The sequence below is a fragment of the Cibotium barometz genome, chromosome 26 (genome assembly GCF_041138505.1).
Source record: "Cibotium barometz isolate CiBa-2024 chromosome 26, ASM4113850v1, whole genome shotgun sequence".
Taxonomy (NCBI): Eukaryota; Viridiplantae; Streptophyta; class Polypodiopsida; order Cyatheales; family Cibotiaceae; genus Cibotium; species Cibotium barometz.
The window spans coordinates 36,668,667-36,682,157 of NC_141071.1; positions in this window are offsets into that span (position 1 = coordinate 36,668,667).

The following is a 13,491-nucleotide window of genomic DNA, read 5'->3' on the forward strand; positions in this document are numbered from 1 at the left end:
ATCCCGGGAATGAAATCCACGGCTATGTGAGTCCACTTTCCTTCCATTATAAGCAATGGTTACAACAATCCTCCCGGCAATTGATTGGGATCCTTGTTTTGTTGGCAAGGCAAACACTTTTGCACATAGTCATGCACATCCTTCCAAAGTCCTTTCCAAAAGAAACTCTTCCATATCTTATCATAGGTCTTGAACACTCCCAAATGACCCGACATTGGTGAAGAGTGCATATCTTGTAGGATTTTCAGCTTGAAGAATGAGTGAGGAACCAAATAGACTTTTCCCTTGTACCAAAGCAACCCATTGCGCACCTCAAAATGTGGATAGTCATCACATAACCCTTGCTGTAATTTTTGAAACATTGGACCAGCCATGTCATCCACCAAATACTCCTCTTGTATCTCATGAATCCAATCATAATGCACTTCCGAAATAGCATGTCTAGTGCAAGCCCACATCTTAGAAAGTGCGTCCGCCACAACGTTGTTCTTTCCTGCCATGTAAGAGATCTCGGAATCATAATTTTGCAAGGTAGCAAGCATGTCTTTTGCTTTGGAGAAAGATTTTGTTGGGTGAGGAAAAATTGGAGTACTTGGTGATCGTCCTTACTTTGAAATGCCCACCGTACAAATAGTGATGCCATTTCTTTACAGCATGCAAAATGGCCAACATTTCTTGATCATAAACATAAAGCTCCCTCTCCTTCTCGGTGAGCTTTCTACTCTCGTAAGCAATTACCCCATGCTCTTGATACAACACGACACCAATTTCTCTTCTACTCGCATATCAGCCCGTATAGTGAAAGGCTTAGAAAAATCAAGGCAAACTAATATTGGAGATGAAATGAGTGCTTGCTTGAGCTCTTGAAAGCTCTTATCGGCCACGGCATCCCAATAAAATGCATCCTTCTTAAGCCTATTCGTAACAACGGGGCTGCCATGTGAGCATCATGGCGTATGAACCTCCTATAAAAGGATGATAATACCAAAAATCCCCTTAGTTGAGTAGTGTTGGTGGGTATAGGCCACTCTTTCACACATTGTACCTTCTTGGGATCCATCTTAATACCATCATTGCTCACAATGTGACCTAAGTATTCCACTTCTTGTGACATAAAAGTGCACTTGCTTTTCTTGGAAAACAACTGGTGCTGTCTTAATACCTTCAACATTTGCTCCACATGCATCAAGTGCTCTTCCCTTAATTTGCTATACACAAGTATGTCATCAAAGAAGACCAAAACTGATTTGTAGAGGAATGGCTTCAAAACTTTGTTCATGAGAGCTTGAAATGTGGCCGGGGCATTTGATAATCCAAAAGGCATAACCATGAATTGAAATAGACCTTGTTCAGTCTTTGGAATGCCGTCTTAAACTCATCACCATCTTTCATCCTTATTTGATGATACACAGACTTGAGATCTATCTTGGAGAAATATTTTGCTCCTTTCAATTCATCAAGTTAATCATCAATCCTTTGAATGGGATATCGATTCTTTATAGTGATCTTGTTGACATCCCTATAATCGATGCACATTCTATAAGATCCATCCTTCTTCACCAACAAAATAGGTGAGGCGAAAGGTGATTGGCTTGGTTGTATGAATCCTATTTCATTAGGAATTTTTTTGGACCCAAAGAGGGCCTCTTGGATTAACTTTTGATTAGGAATGGACCAATAGGAAGAGGGCTGGGTGCACATTTTTGACTTCTTTGACCCTAGGGGGCCTAGGCTTTGGTTTACTAATGGGGCCTAATTACTACTCTTGTCCCCATACCTCCTGGGCCCAAACTTAGAGGTCCCCCCATCTAGAATCGCGCATATTAAAAACCCTAAAAATTGATTTTTTTAAAAAAAGTGTGTTTTTCCTCTCAAACTCCCCCCCCCAACATACGCTAGGTTTGGAAAGCTCATTTTGAACCTCTTTCTTCCTCTTCTAAGCTCTCTATTGATGCAGAAACTCCATACCTCTCAAGCTCTCCCTCCTTCTCAAGTTCCCTTAGTCTCATGCTCCCTCTCCCTCTTTCTTCCTTTTCTAAGCTCTCCATTGCTTACAGAAACTTCATCCCTCTCAAGCTCTCCCTCCTTCTCAAGCTCCCCCCCTCTCAATCTCCCTCTCTCTCTCCCTCCCTCCCTCCCTCTCTCTCTCTCTCTCTCTCTCTCTCTCTCAAGCTCCCTCCCTCTCCATTGTTATAGAAACTCTATCCCTCTTTAGTCTACTCTAGGTTCAGGAAGCCTATTCTCAAACTCTAACCCTCTTTTAAGCTTTCCATCGCTGCACTGAAAACCTTGAACTTTCTCTCCTCTCCACTCCTCTGTTGCAAAACAAGCTTTTCTTTTCCCTTCTTCTCTTTTCTTACCACCATGGCCGCTTCCAGTAATGTTAGAAGACCTAGGGAGAAGGTGGAAGAGCTTGTGCTGCATAACACAAGAGATGAGAATGGAGTTTGGGCTCCAACAAGATTCAGGGTTGGGGCTTGGGTCTACATGCAACCAAGCTCTAAGGGACCACATCGAGTAGTGCATCAATTGGGGAATATGCTACATCATTGGAAGGGGCGGCTACAAGGCTTCAAGCATACTAAGAAGGAAGGACTGGTTGCCATAATGCAACATGTGTATACCCTTGGAGACCTGTACATTCAAGGCCAAACGACTAAGGTTTCCTTCAAATTGTCAGTGTAATATAAACACAGCTTTAACAATATGCTAATATTGGATTTTTTATTTCAGATTTTCTTATGATTCTCCATTTTCTTATGTCTCTATCTATAGATATTTTTTCCTCTAATTATGTTGAGGAACAACCATTCCAAAGCCTCACTGGAGTTTTCTATGCTATGCATGCATCCATTGGAGAGGCAATGTTTGTATCTCAAAGCCCAAGTGATCTTGCACAGAACAATATCTTTTTCTTTTCTCACTCATATTTTGTAGATAAAAAACCAGGTTTATTTGGCAAGCTAGAAGAGATCCCCAACCCCCCTCTTAAAATAATCTCGAATGGCCCAAACCTGATGCTTGGACCATCTTATGCTTAAAGTTTAAGATGGTAAGTGATATCAAGACATCACTCAAGTTTTCAAAGGCATCTAGGTCAGTAGGGCTAAATTGGTTTTGTCCTTTACATATTTTTGTGCACATGTTCAATTCCATGCCAATGCACCAAACAAAAACAATGTATATTTGTAAGGGGGTACGGTCTGACCTCATTCAAGGATTACTAGGAGAGGAGGTACGGTCTGACCTCATTCAAGGATTACTAGGAGAGGGTTGGGAGGTTAATGAGGGGTCACATCAAGGTGATGTGTACAAGTGCAATGTAGTAGATTCTATAGTGTCTTTCAAGTTCTTGAAGGCATGCTCTATTTTGTACATGCGTCTGCACTACCAAAGATGGATGCAAAAGCACGGGACATGGATTCCACTTCAAGCCTCAGAAGAAGAAATTATGCCTATTGAGGTATCTGTGATGATGCAAAATGGATGGATTGAGCGAGTGGCAACAAGCAAGCATTGGAGCCTAGCAAACCTACGCCAACACTTTAGCATCATGGGCTTTGACAATGTGAAAGAGTCAAGTTTCAAGTTGAAGAAAGGTATATCTGATTCCACTACATGTCTAGAATTCACCCTTACACTTTCTGGTTATTGTGCCGCTTTCTATATTTTTACAAATTGGGAAGCATAAGGAGGGGATAACCATGGTCTCAGAATCATGGCAAATGGGGGACCTTGAATTTTTAGCAATAAGGTGCATAGCCCTACCAACACATAGTAGGCATGTGGAAGAGCTTGAAGATGAACTAGGTATATGGAAAAATAGCCTCTGTTCTGATGCACGTGAGGGGCAAGAGTTTCAGGATCGAGGTGAAGGCAACGACGAGCTTTCAAGTGAACAAGGAGATGGAGATCAACATGAAGTAAATGTCACAAGAGAGGCAAAAAATGAAGACATTATAACAATTTTAGATTAGATGACATCTTGTAATTTTGTAGCAGGCTCTTTTTTAACCAATCTTTATTTAATTGAAATCTTAATATTTTTGCAAACTGTGATTTTTTTGTCTAGCAGTCTAGTGTGAAAAGGCCAAACTTTAATAGCCAAAGGTGCCTTCTTTCTCATTTTCATGCGATAGAAACCAAGCACAAGCTCACACTATCTCTTTGCATTCACATGGCTACCCACTTTGACAACTTTTGTGAGTTCCTCTCCACCACCCCGTGGGCGGGTAAGAGCGAGCTCTTTGTCATGTTCACTCGTGAAGTCGACTTTGAAAAGTCGCTCGCCCTTGCGTCCCAACATTATGAGACGTAGATTGCATACATGGAGCAATACTTGGCTCCCCACTCCATCTCCTTTCCCCATTGCCCCAATAATCGATGGGTGCCTATTGAGCTGCTTAAGTACATTCAACAATATGCCCGCCCCTACATCCCCAGTGCCTTGAACGCTTCATCGTCGACATCTGCATCCCCGCAAGAGCTTACTGTATCTTCAATAAGTAGGAGGTGAAGAGGTTGGGGAAGGACAATTTAGGAACTAGGTTCCTCTCATGGCGGGCTCGCCACTTTTGCCCTCCTCATCAGTGATGATGAGGATTCGGATGAGGAGGTAGAGATGCCTGCATTGTAGTTGGCAGAGTATTTGAGGGATGACAAGGAAGTGAAGGCACTAGGTATGAGTGCTGGTGTGGAGGAAGAGCAGCTTGCATCAGAGCACTTTCTAGAGGATGCACAATCTGCAGTTGAATAGCCCACTGTAGTAGAAGATGCGGGGCCATCTTCCCCACACGAGGAGAGCAAGGGGCTTCTAGAGCTTGAGATCAATCTCTTGAGCATCATTGTGGTGGAAGGTGAAGAATACTTATTTCTTCATCATGACCTTGAAAGGCAGCTCGCTTGAGAATGAATACTTGGGCATTATATGCACACGATGTGAGGTGGACCTTGATACATCCAACCTCCGTCCTCACCTAGATAATGTTATATTACCCCTTGGAGAATCTATCGCATAGACAGTTGCTTTGGTTAAGGAAACTCTGGTTGAGACCGCGTGGAGCAAGCCCTAGTTCCAGAGGAGGAATTCACAACCTTACAAGACAAGCTAGAGGCTAAAAAAAAGGATACCCTTGCTCTGTTGGAGTGATGGAGGAGGCCAAATCACCTAAAAAGGATGAGGCTAAGTCCTCAATTGATCTCTCTGCCCCCACTAGCACTTTGGCAAAAGAAGACATTGAGCAAGAGGTAATAATCGTCCTTTTACAACTTAGAAACATTTGTAATTATGTATAGGAAAATATTTTGATTTTTCCTTTGATTGCAGAGGGTGGTTGAAATTAACGCATTTGCTGGGAGAGGCGGCGGCAACAGAGACCAGCCAAGGTCCATGGACATGATGCTGTGTTGGCGCACTATCTTGGTCGGCTTCCTATGGATGGCATCACCATTATCCATAGGGACTACACCCCTCAATCTGCCTTCACTCTCTTCTTTTTGAAAGCCCTCTCTAAGGTGCTCTATGTAGCCTCTATGGCACAGAGCACCAAATTTATAGTTTTGATTAAAAAATCCCTTGCCTTCGATGTTTTTGGTTATGGATTTAGGGGCAAGCTTCTTGCTCGTATAGGTATAGCAGCCAAAAGCATAGGCATAGAGGATCCTCAAGAAATAGCCCAATCACTCCTTGAGCACACTCTGCCTAATAACAAGAGAAGGAAGCTCAATATTGTAAGAAAGCTGTTATAAAGATGTATCACTTCTTATTATGAATATAATACAATTTTTGCAAACTTATTTTCATCAAGTATATCATTGTTTTTTCTAGTTTGTACCATCTTTTTTTTTTGTAAATGCATTAGAAATGACTCTAGGAGCAGTGCCAGAACAATGCAAATTTTGAGCCTGCACCGCTGCTGTAGAGTCCAAATTCACACTATTTTGGCACAGCTTCCCTAGCCCTTCAGGAGCAATTCTGATGCATTGGATGATAAATAATGTATTTTTACACATGATTAAAGGTGTTTTTATCTTGTAAATTACTGCTTTTCATAATCAATTTACTCAACTTCATTGTAAATGCATCAGAAAGAATCTTGAGTGGTTGGGGGAGTAGTGCCAAAACAGTGCGAATTTTGAGCCTGCACCGCCCCGCTGCTGCTGCTGCTGCAGAGCTTAAATTCGCACTGCTGCAGAGCTTAAATTTGCACTGTTCTGACATAGCTTCCCCAATCCTCTAGGAGCAATTCTGATGCATTGGATGACAAATAATGTATTTTTACACACGATTAAAGGTGTTTTTATCTTGTAAACTAATGTTTCTCACAATTAGTGTACTCAACTTCATTATAAATGCATCAAAAATGATCCTGAGTGGCTAGGAAAGAAGTGCCAGAACAGTGCGTGAATTTTTATCTTGTAAACTAATGTTTCTCACAATTAGTGTACTCAACTTCATTATAAATGCATCAGAAATGATCCTGAGTGGCTAGGGGAGAAGTGCCAGAATAGTGCGCGAATTTTGAGCATGCAGCCTAAATTCGCATTGTTCTGGCATAACTTCCCCAGTCCTCCAGGAGCAATTCTGATGCATTGGATGAAAAACAATGTATTTTTACACATGATTAAAGGTGTTTTTATCTTGTAAACTACTGTTTCTCACAATTAGTGTACTCAACTTCATTATAAATGCATCAGAAATGATCCTCGGTGGCTAGGGGAGAAGTGCCAGAACAGTGCAAATTTTTAGCCTATATCGCCGTTTTGCAGAGGGCCAAATTTGCACTGTTCTGGCACAGCTTCCTCAGTCCTCCAGGAGCATTTCTGATGCCTTGGGTGACAAACTAGCACATGATAGACACTCTATGTTAAACAAACATGATGACACTGAGACATTGTAAGAGAAACTTAAAATTTTAATTATGAGAAGGTTACAAATGAAAGCCAGATAGGCTTGTCAAAGGGGGGTTTGAAACAAAAGAGTTGCTTCAAAAAGAAGGTTAACATCTAAGATCTCTAGATTGTGTCTCGCTTGCCTCGAATACGCCGAGCTAGTTTCATGTCCTTGGTAGAAATGGTAATCCTCTTTGCATGTATTGCAAGGAGGTTGGTGTCTTGAAAAAGCCCAACAAGGTAAGCCTCAGAGGATTCTTGCAATGCTTCAAAGGGCAATCCCTGCACATGGAACTCTGTTCTATATCGTTGGAGAATATTCTTCACTGTGCGAGCGAAAGGGGCTCTTCTCAGCAACTCAGTGTTCCTATGATAAAACTTGATTTCTTGTAGAGCCCTATTCCCTTGGTGCATCCTTCTCCTTGGAGCTCTCTGTGTTGTGTTGGTGTATTGGGTGGCGAGGTTGGGACTTCCTTGGCTTGAAGAGCTTGAACTTTCTACGCTTGCACGCACTTGCAAGAACCTCCTCTTGGTCTCTCTCATAGTGTGAATCCTCCTCCTGTTTGTTGCTGTGGTACCTGTGTATCAAGTTCCTCCCGGGTAGGTAGGGGACCCTGTCCTGGTAGTAGGGTCTTGCCACCTGTGATGCAGCGCAATGTAGGAATGTTTTCACCAACCCAGTCGCACTGCTCATCATCGGCCTCTCTGTCTTGATCTCTGGGGGGTGGCTGTATTGTGGGGTCTTCTTCATGCGCTTGCTCCCACTAGAAGGGCTTGCATGTGTGTGCGTTGGTGTTGCTGTGGGAGGAGGGTTGGACTCTGGTGATCCCATTGGGCGTGTCCTAGAATCCAAGAGGTCACTCTCTTCCATGGTGTCGCCAGTATGTGGTCATTGGGTGCCTTGCACTGTGTTTTGTGAAGGCATGGTAACACGTGCGGTGTTTTTGGTGCGTGCCATATCCATGTACGACTATGCCTATTGTGCTAACGTGGTGATGTGCTGGTGTCCTTACGTGGGTGCCTATGTAGATCTTGAGCTCAAGCTCTCTAAAAAAGTGAAATGAAAATGAAGTAAGAGAAGGAACTACTAATAGTTTTTTTAAGGGCAAAAAAAAACCTAACTAAACTTATTTTCTTAGCCTTATTACGTCTAGATTTGTGCTGGTGTGTGCACAACCCAACACCTCCTTTGTCTCCTCATTTGTGCATGCCAAGCACCATGCCTATGGGGAGCATTGGTCTGCAACAACCATTCAAGCCGAGCATGACTTTTTGTAGCCTTGCGTGCCTTTTGCGCAAGCTTTGATTGTTGGGCCCGCTCCCTAACCAATACCCTTCCAAAGGTTGTGCGATAAAACCAATTGAACATTTTGTAGATACTTTATACGTGTTCCTCCTGTAGAAGCTCCACCTCCATGTCTTGTATTTTTGAAATAAACCCCTCTTGCTTTATAATGTGATTTCTACATCCCTTGGGTACTCCACATGTTGAGTGATCCATACTTGTTCGTGAAATACGCACCATGCGCATAAACTATGTGCTGTACACATGACAATAGAATTTAATTAGAAAAAGTCTAAGTTAAAACACCAGTTTATTTTTTTATTGTACAATTTACCATATAGTGTGTTACTTTACTCTCTCTCCAAGCACCTAGCACACTTTTGGTGAATTCTACGATATGTTGTTGGAATGATGCTCGTTCTTGGGCAGTTGTGCTACTTTGATTCTCATAATGTGAACCATGTTATTGAAATTTATCCAAAGCTATTTGCACATATTTACAAGAGCTGGCGTCGGACAATCTACATTTGTGGTGATTGCACACAGGTCTCTCCAAAGTCCCCAAGTCTTCTTGAATTCTCTATGTTTGCTGGCTTCTCCAAAAATCTCCTTGCCTTTACTCTAGTCATGGAGACCTTTTGAGTAACCTCGTATGACATACCGGAGGCCTGCTTATTCACTTCAATTTTCACGTTTCCGCCCATGGAAACCTAGAGAATTCAAAAGGTGCTCTAATTTACCAAGGGCTACAACTTTCCTCTCTTGTGTAGGCATTGTGAATGCATAATTGATCGAAGATTCTCATGTGAATACATGAAGTGTGCAAAAGTGAATATTCTTTAGTGAAAAATTAATGATGGGGCTCCAATTTGAATTCCTGTTTGGTACTCCTAGCATATCAAGAGACATGACACCTTCCACCCATCTTGCATTTGGTTGTTCCTCATCTTCATCTCATCAGTTGACTTGGTTGGATCTACTACATCTTCCTATTGCTTCTTCCCTTTCTTGGGACCTTTTGAGGCATCCTTCCCAAACAGAACCAACCTTCTGCATACCTTTTCCATTTGTCTTTTTCTGCCTAGGAATATCAATCTGAGCATTGTAGTATGGACAAGGCCATCTTGATGTCACACCTTGAGCACAACCCATCATGTATTTAATTGTCTTCAAATCTCTCCCAAGATGCCAATCCACCTTGAACTTTCCTATGTTTTCTACATCTAAAAGTTGACCATCAATTTGTTTTTTGATTACATTTGTTATCCAGGGAGTCCTTTCAAACATCCATGTCAATACCTCATGTATCTCCTTCGGTATCTCGAATGACCTCTTTCTCAGATTGCACACTAAAACTTGGTTTGGTAGTCTTTTCCCATGCACATATCATGGCCTCATTCATGAGTGTAATGCTCATACGTTCCAGCTTTCCGACCTTTCACAATTTGGCACTCATCTAGCTTAAGCACAAATGAAAGTGTGCTCCCCAAAATTGCAAATAAACGGTAATTTACAATATTCAAAACAAAATAATCGTCTTCATTTTTTCTACAAAAATACATGAATAGTAGCAATTGCAAGTTCTCACCTTCTAGTGAAAGACCATAGAACTTCACCATAGCTTGTTGTAGTCTCTCAATATGAACAAAGATGTTATTGTAAACATCATAGTGAAATTCTATACTTGTTATCTTGATTTTCTTTCTGCTCGATCCTGTGACTAATATGCTAGTGTGCCCTCAACATGATAAAACTATCCTATAGCTCACTGCATATCATCATTATTGATACGCTTGACATTGTGAATCACCTTGAGTGTAGGAAATAAAGTGCCAGTGATTCCTTGTCTTAGAAATGCATCTTTTACAACCTAACGGATTGCTTGGTACCCTTTCATGTTGATTCCAACCGCATCACAAGCATGTTGAATTAATGAAGAATCGATGGAGGTGGTAATCTCGCACACCACATTGTTGACAACAACTTGGTGTATTTTAGAACAATGAGGGTCAGTAATAATTGAGAGAATATCCTTGGTATTTAGAATGGCATTGACCAAATCCTTCCATCCCTCTTTGTTAGAACCACACACCTTTTTTGCAGAAAATTCCTGGCAGAACACAAATCATGACTATTTTGTTTAAATCACTGAGTGCATAATGAAAGTTTATGTTACTTACTTTGTTGTACAAATCCTTTTCTTCCATGCTCCACCTTTAAATGCAAGAGATTCTATACTAGCCAATGTCTTTTTGCATTCACGAGCACCATTTGTTGGCGTTGGTTTGAGTCGTTTGATAAGTTCCTCTAGCCTTTAAATCTTTGCATCCTTCTCCACATTCTCTGCGAGGATCTCTTTCATTTTATCTGATTATGTTTTAAGTCCTTCTTGACATTGTAAAAGGGTGAATTGTGATGCTTGCAATTGAGATTGGAGAATATGGGTTTGCCAAGCTCCACTTGTAGTCAATCTTCTGCAGTATCCTAACCAAGGGGCTACACACACAGCTTACAAAGACTCCATAGCTAAGCAGAGGAAGAAGCTAAAGTAGAGAGATTCTGAGAGAGAGAGAGAGAGAGAGAGAGAGAGAGAGAGAGAGAGAGAGAGAGAGAGAGAGAGACTGTTAAAACTTTGTTGTTGGAGGTTTGACACACACAAATCCGTTTTTCTAAGTAGAAAATGATACTTTTGATATACAAATATACTAACATGGAGTTTTTCATCAATAAATTACATTTATGAGAAAAATTAAAAAATAATAATTTTAGGGTCCTCGCATTTTCGAGATCTCATGGATGTAGTGGTTCTGACAGTTAGTTATGTTTATGGGGTTGTGGGGACCTGACAGTTAGTTATGGATGTACTGGCTCCCGACAGGCTTCTGACGTGACCCTTGAATTACAAGCTTTTTGGAGGAAAAAATTTATTTTCATCATACATATTGGTTGGGTGGTGTTTTTTCCACCTCAAAATGTAAAAAAATAAAAAATAAAAATTTTCACTTTTTGGGATCCACCTAAATATATACGAGAATGTTTTGCTGATGTGTAAGGGAGATATGGTGGGAGTTAATGAGAAAGGAGATTTCAAATTGATAAGAAAGATTCAATTTGTAGAGAGTGAAGATAAAAAATTCAAAAAGTAAGAAAGTATGGGAAAAGTCAAAAAGTAAGAGAGAGAGTATGAGAATATTCCCTTTAAAAAGTGAAACTATGGGGGGTATGGCTGATGTGGCAAGGCAAAAAATAGGGGTCATCATAGCCTTTGTCTCCCTTAAGCCTAGCTTTTTAAGCTCTAATCTCTTAAAATTAGGAATCCTTTTAGGAAGAGGTTATTTAGATTTTGGATATTTTTGGATGGAAAAATATCTCTTTGTATTTAAATAAGTTTCCCCAAAACAGAAGTTCAAAAAGATTTTCAGAAGGTGCATTAGAAATCAAGTATGATTTGTTCAAGAGGCCTTATCCTAGGGGTCAAGATTTTTTTTTGAAATTTTAAATTAAGGTTCCTTTGGACCAATAAGATTCATCCAAATGTAAGGATGAGATAAATGAAAGAATAAAAGGAAAATCCCCCAAAAATGAGTAAATACTCACATAAGATGAAGAGTTGACTAAGGACAAAGTTAATAGTTAAAAAAGAGATATTTAGAAGAAATGATGCATTTTTGACACCTCAGTATGGGGGAATTTCCCTCATGAAGGAGGCGCCTATTTCCAATGTGTGGGAGAGTTTTAAACTCCCAAATAATGAGATATTTTCATCTCTCCTCTCTCTTATTTCAACTAGATCCAAAAAGTGGACTAAACTGACCCAAAAATGGTCAAAAATTGACCAAACTGATCTGGAAAATTCTAGAATCAGTTTGCTTGGTTAGAGGCTCACTTTTTTCTATAAATAGAAGCCTCCCCCTTTGTTGAAACTTAATAGTGTTTTTTGCACTATTACCCTGCTTCTCCCAAGAGCGAAAAACTGTGAATTTACTCATAATTCATTAGTTTTTTGACCTTTCCCTCTTCTAAAGATTGGTGGCCACTCTTATTTCAAACAAGAGTAGAACCCTCAAACCATCAAGCCAAAGGAAAGCTCTCAAATTCCTTCGTAAGTTGGAGATTCTTCTCTTTTCTATTCATTTTATGGTTTTTTTAAATGATTTTTGTCTTCTCTAAATTGAATATGATGTTATGCCTCATAGAAAAAAAGGCATTCCCCTCTCTTCTTTAGTAAATCGAACCATTCTTTATCCTATATGAATGATTAATGGATAAAATCAAGTTTTTCATAATGTTTCTCTTTAAATAAGTAGAAAATATTTACATTAGAATGATATAAATACTCTTGGTGAAATTCTAATTAATTTTAGAGAGTTAAAAATTGAAAAATGGTCAGCCATACAAAGGAGGTTATAATAAAATTTTCTAAAATTGTGTAAAATAAGTTTTACTTTTTTTAAATTCAAAAAGAGTAATTCCCATCGTATATGTATTCTTAAAGTGTTATTTTTCATCCTAGGTATAGAAAAATGCATACTAAAAATATTTTATTAAAAAAGTGTTACTTTCTTTAGAATTAAATTCTATGCATAGAAGGAAGCATATTGAAATTGTTAATTTGATGTTAAAAGTGTTATATTCATCATAAATGATTTTTATGCATAAATGGATGCATAAAAGAAATTATTTTATATTAAAAGAGTGATTTTCATCATAAATGATTGTATGCATAAACATATGCATAAAAGATAATTTTTATATTAAAAGTGTGTTTTTCATCATAAATGATTTTTATGCATAAATGGATGCATAAAAGAAATTCTTTTATATTAAAAGAGTGATTTTCATCATAAATGATTTATATGCATAAAAATATACATAAAAGATAATTTTTATATTAAAAGTGTGATTTTCATCATAAATGATTTTTATGCATAAATGGATGCATAAAAGAAATTCTTTTATATTAAAAGAGTGATTTTCATCATAAATGATTTGTATGCATAAACATATGCATAAAAGATAATTTTTATATTAAAAGTGTAATTTTTATCATAAATGATTTTTATGCATAAATGGATGCATAAAAGAAATTCTTTTATATTAAAAGAGTGATTTTCATCATAAATGATTTATATGCATAACCATATGCATAAAAGATTTTTTTATATTAAAAGTGTGATTTTCATCATAAATGGATTTTATGCATAAATTAGATGCATAAAAGAAATTCTTTTATTCTAAAAGCGTATTTCCTACTAGATTGGATTTATGCATGGAAAGATGCATAAATAATTTATTTTAATCCAAAAGTGTTATTC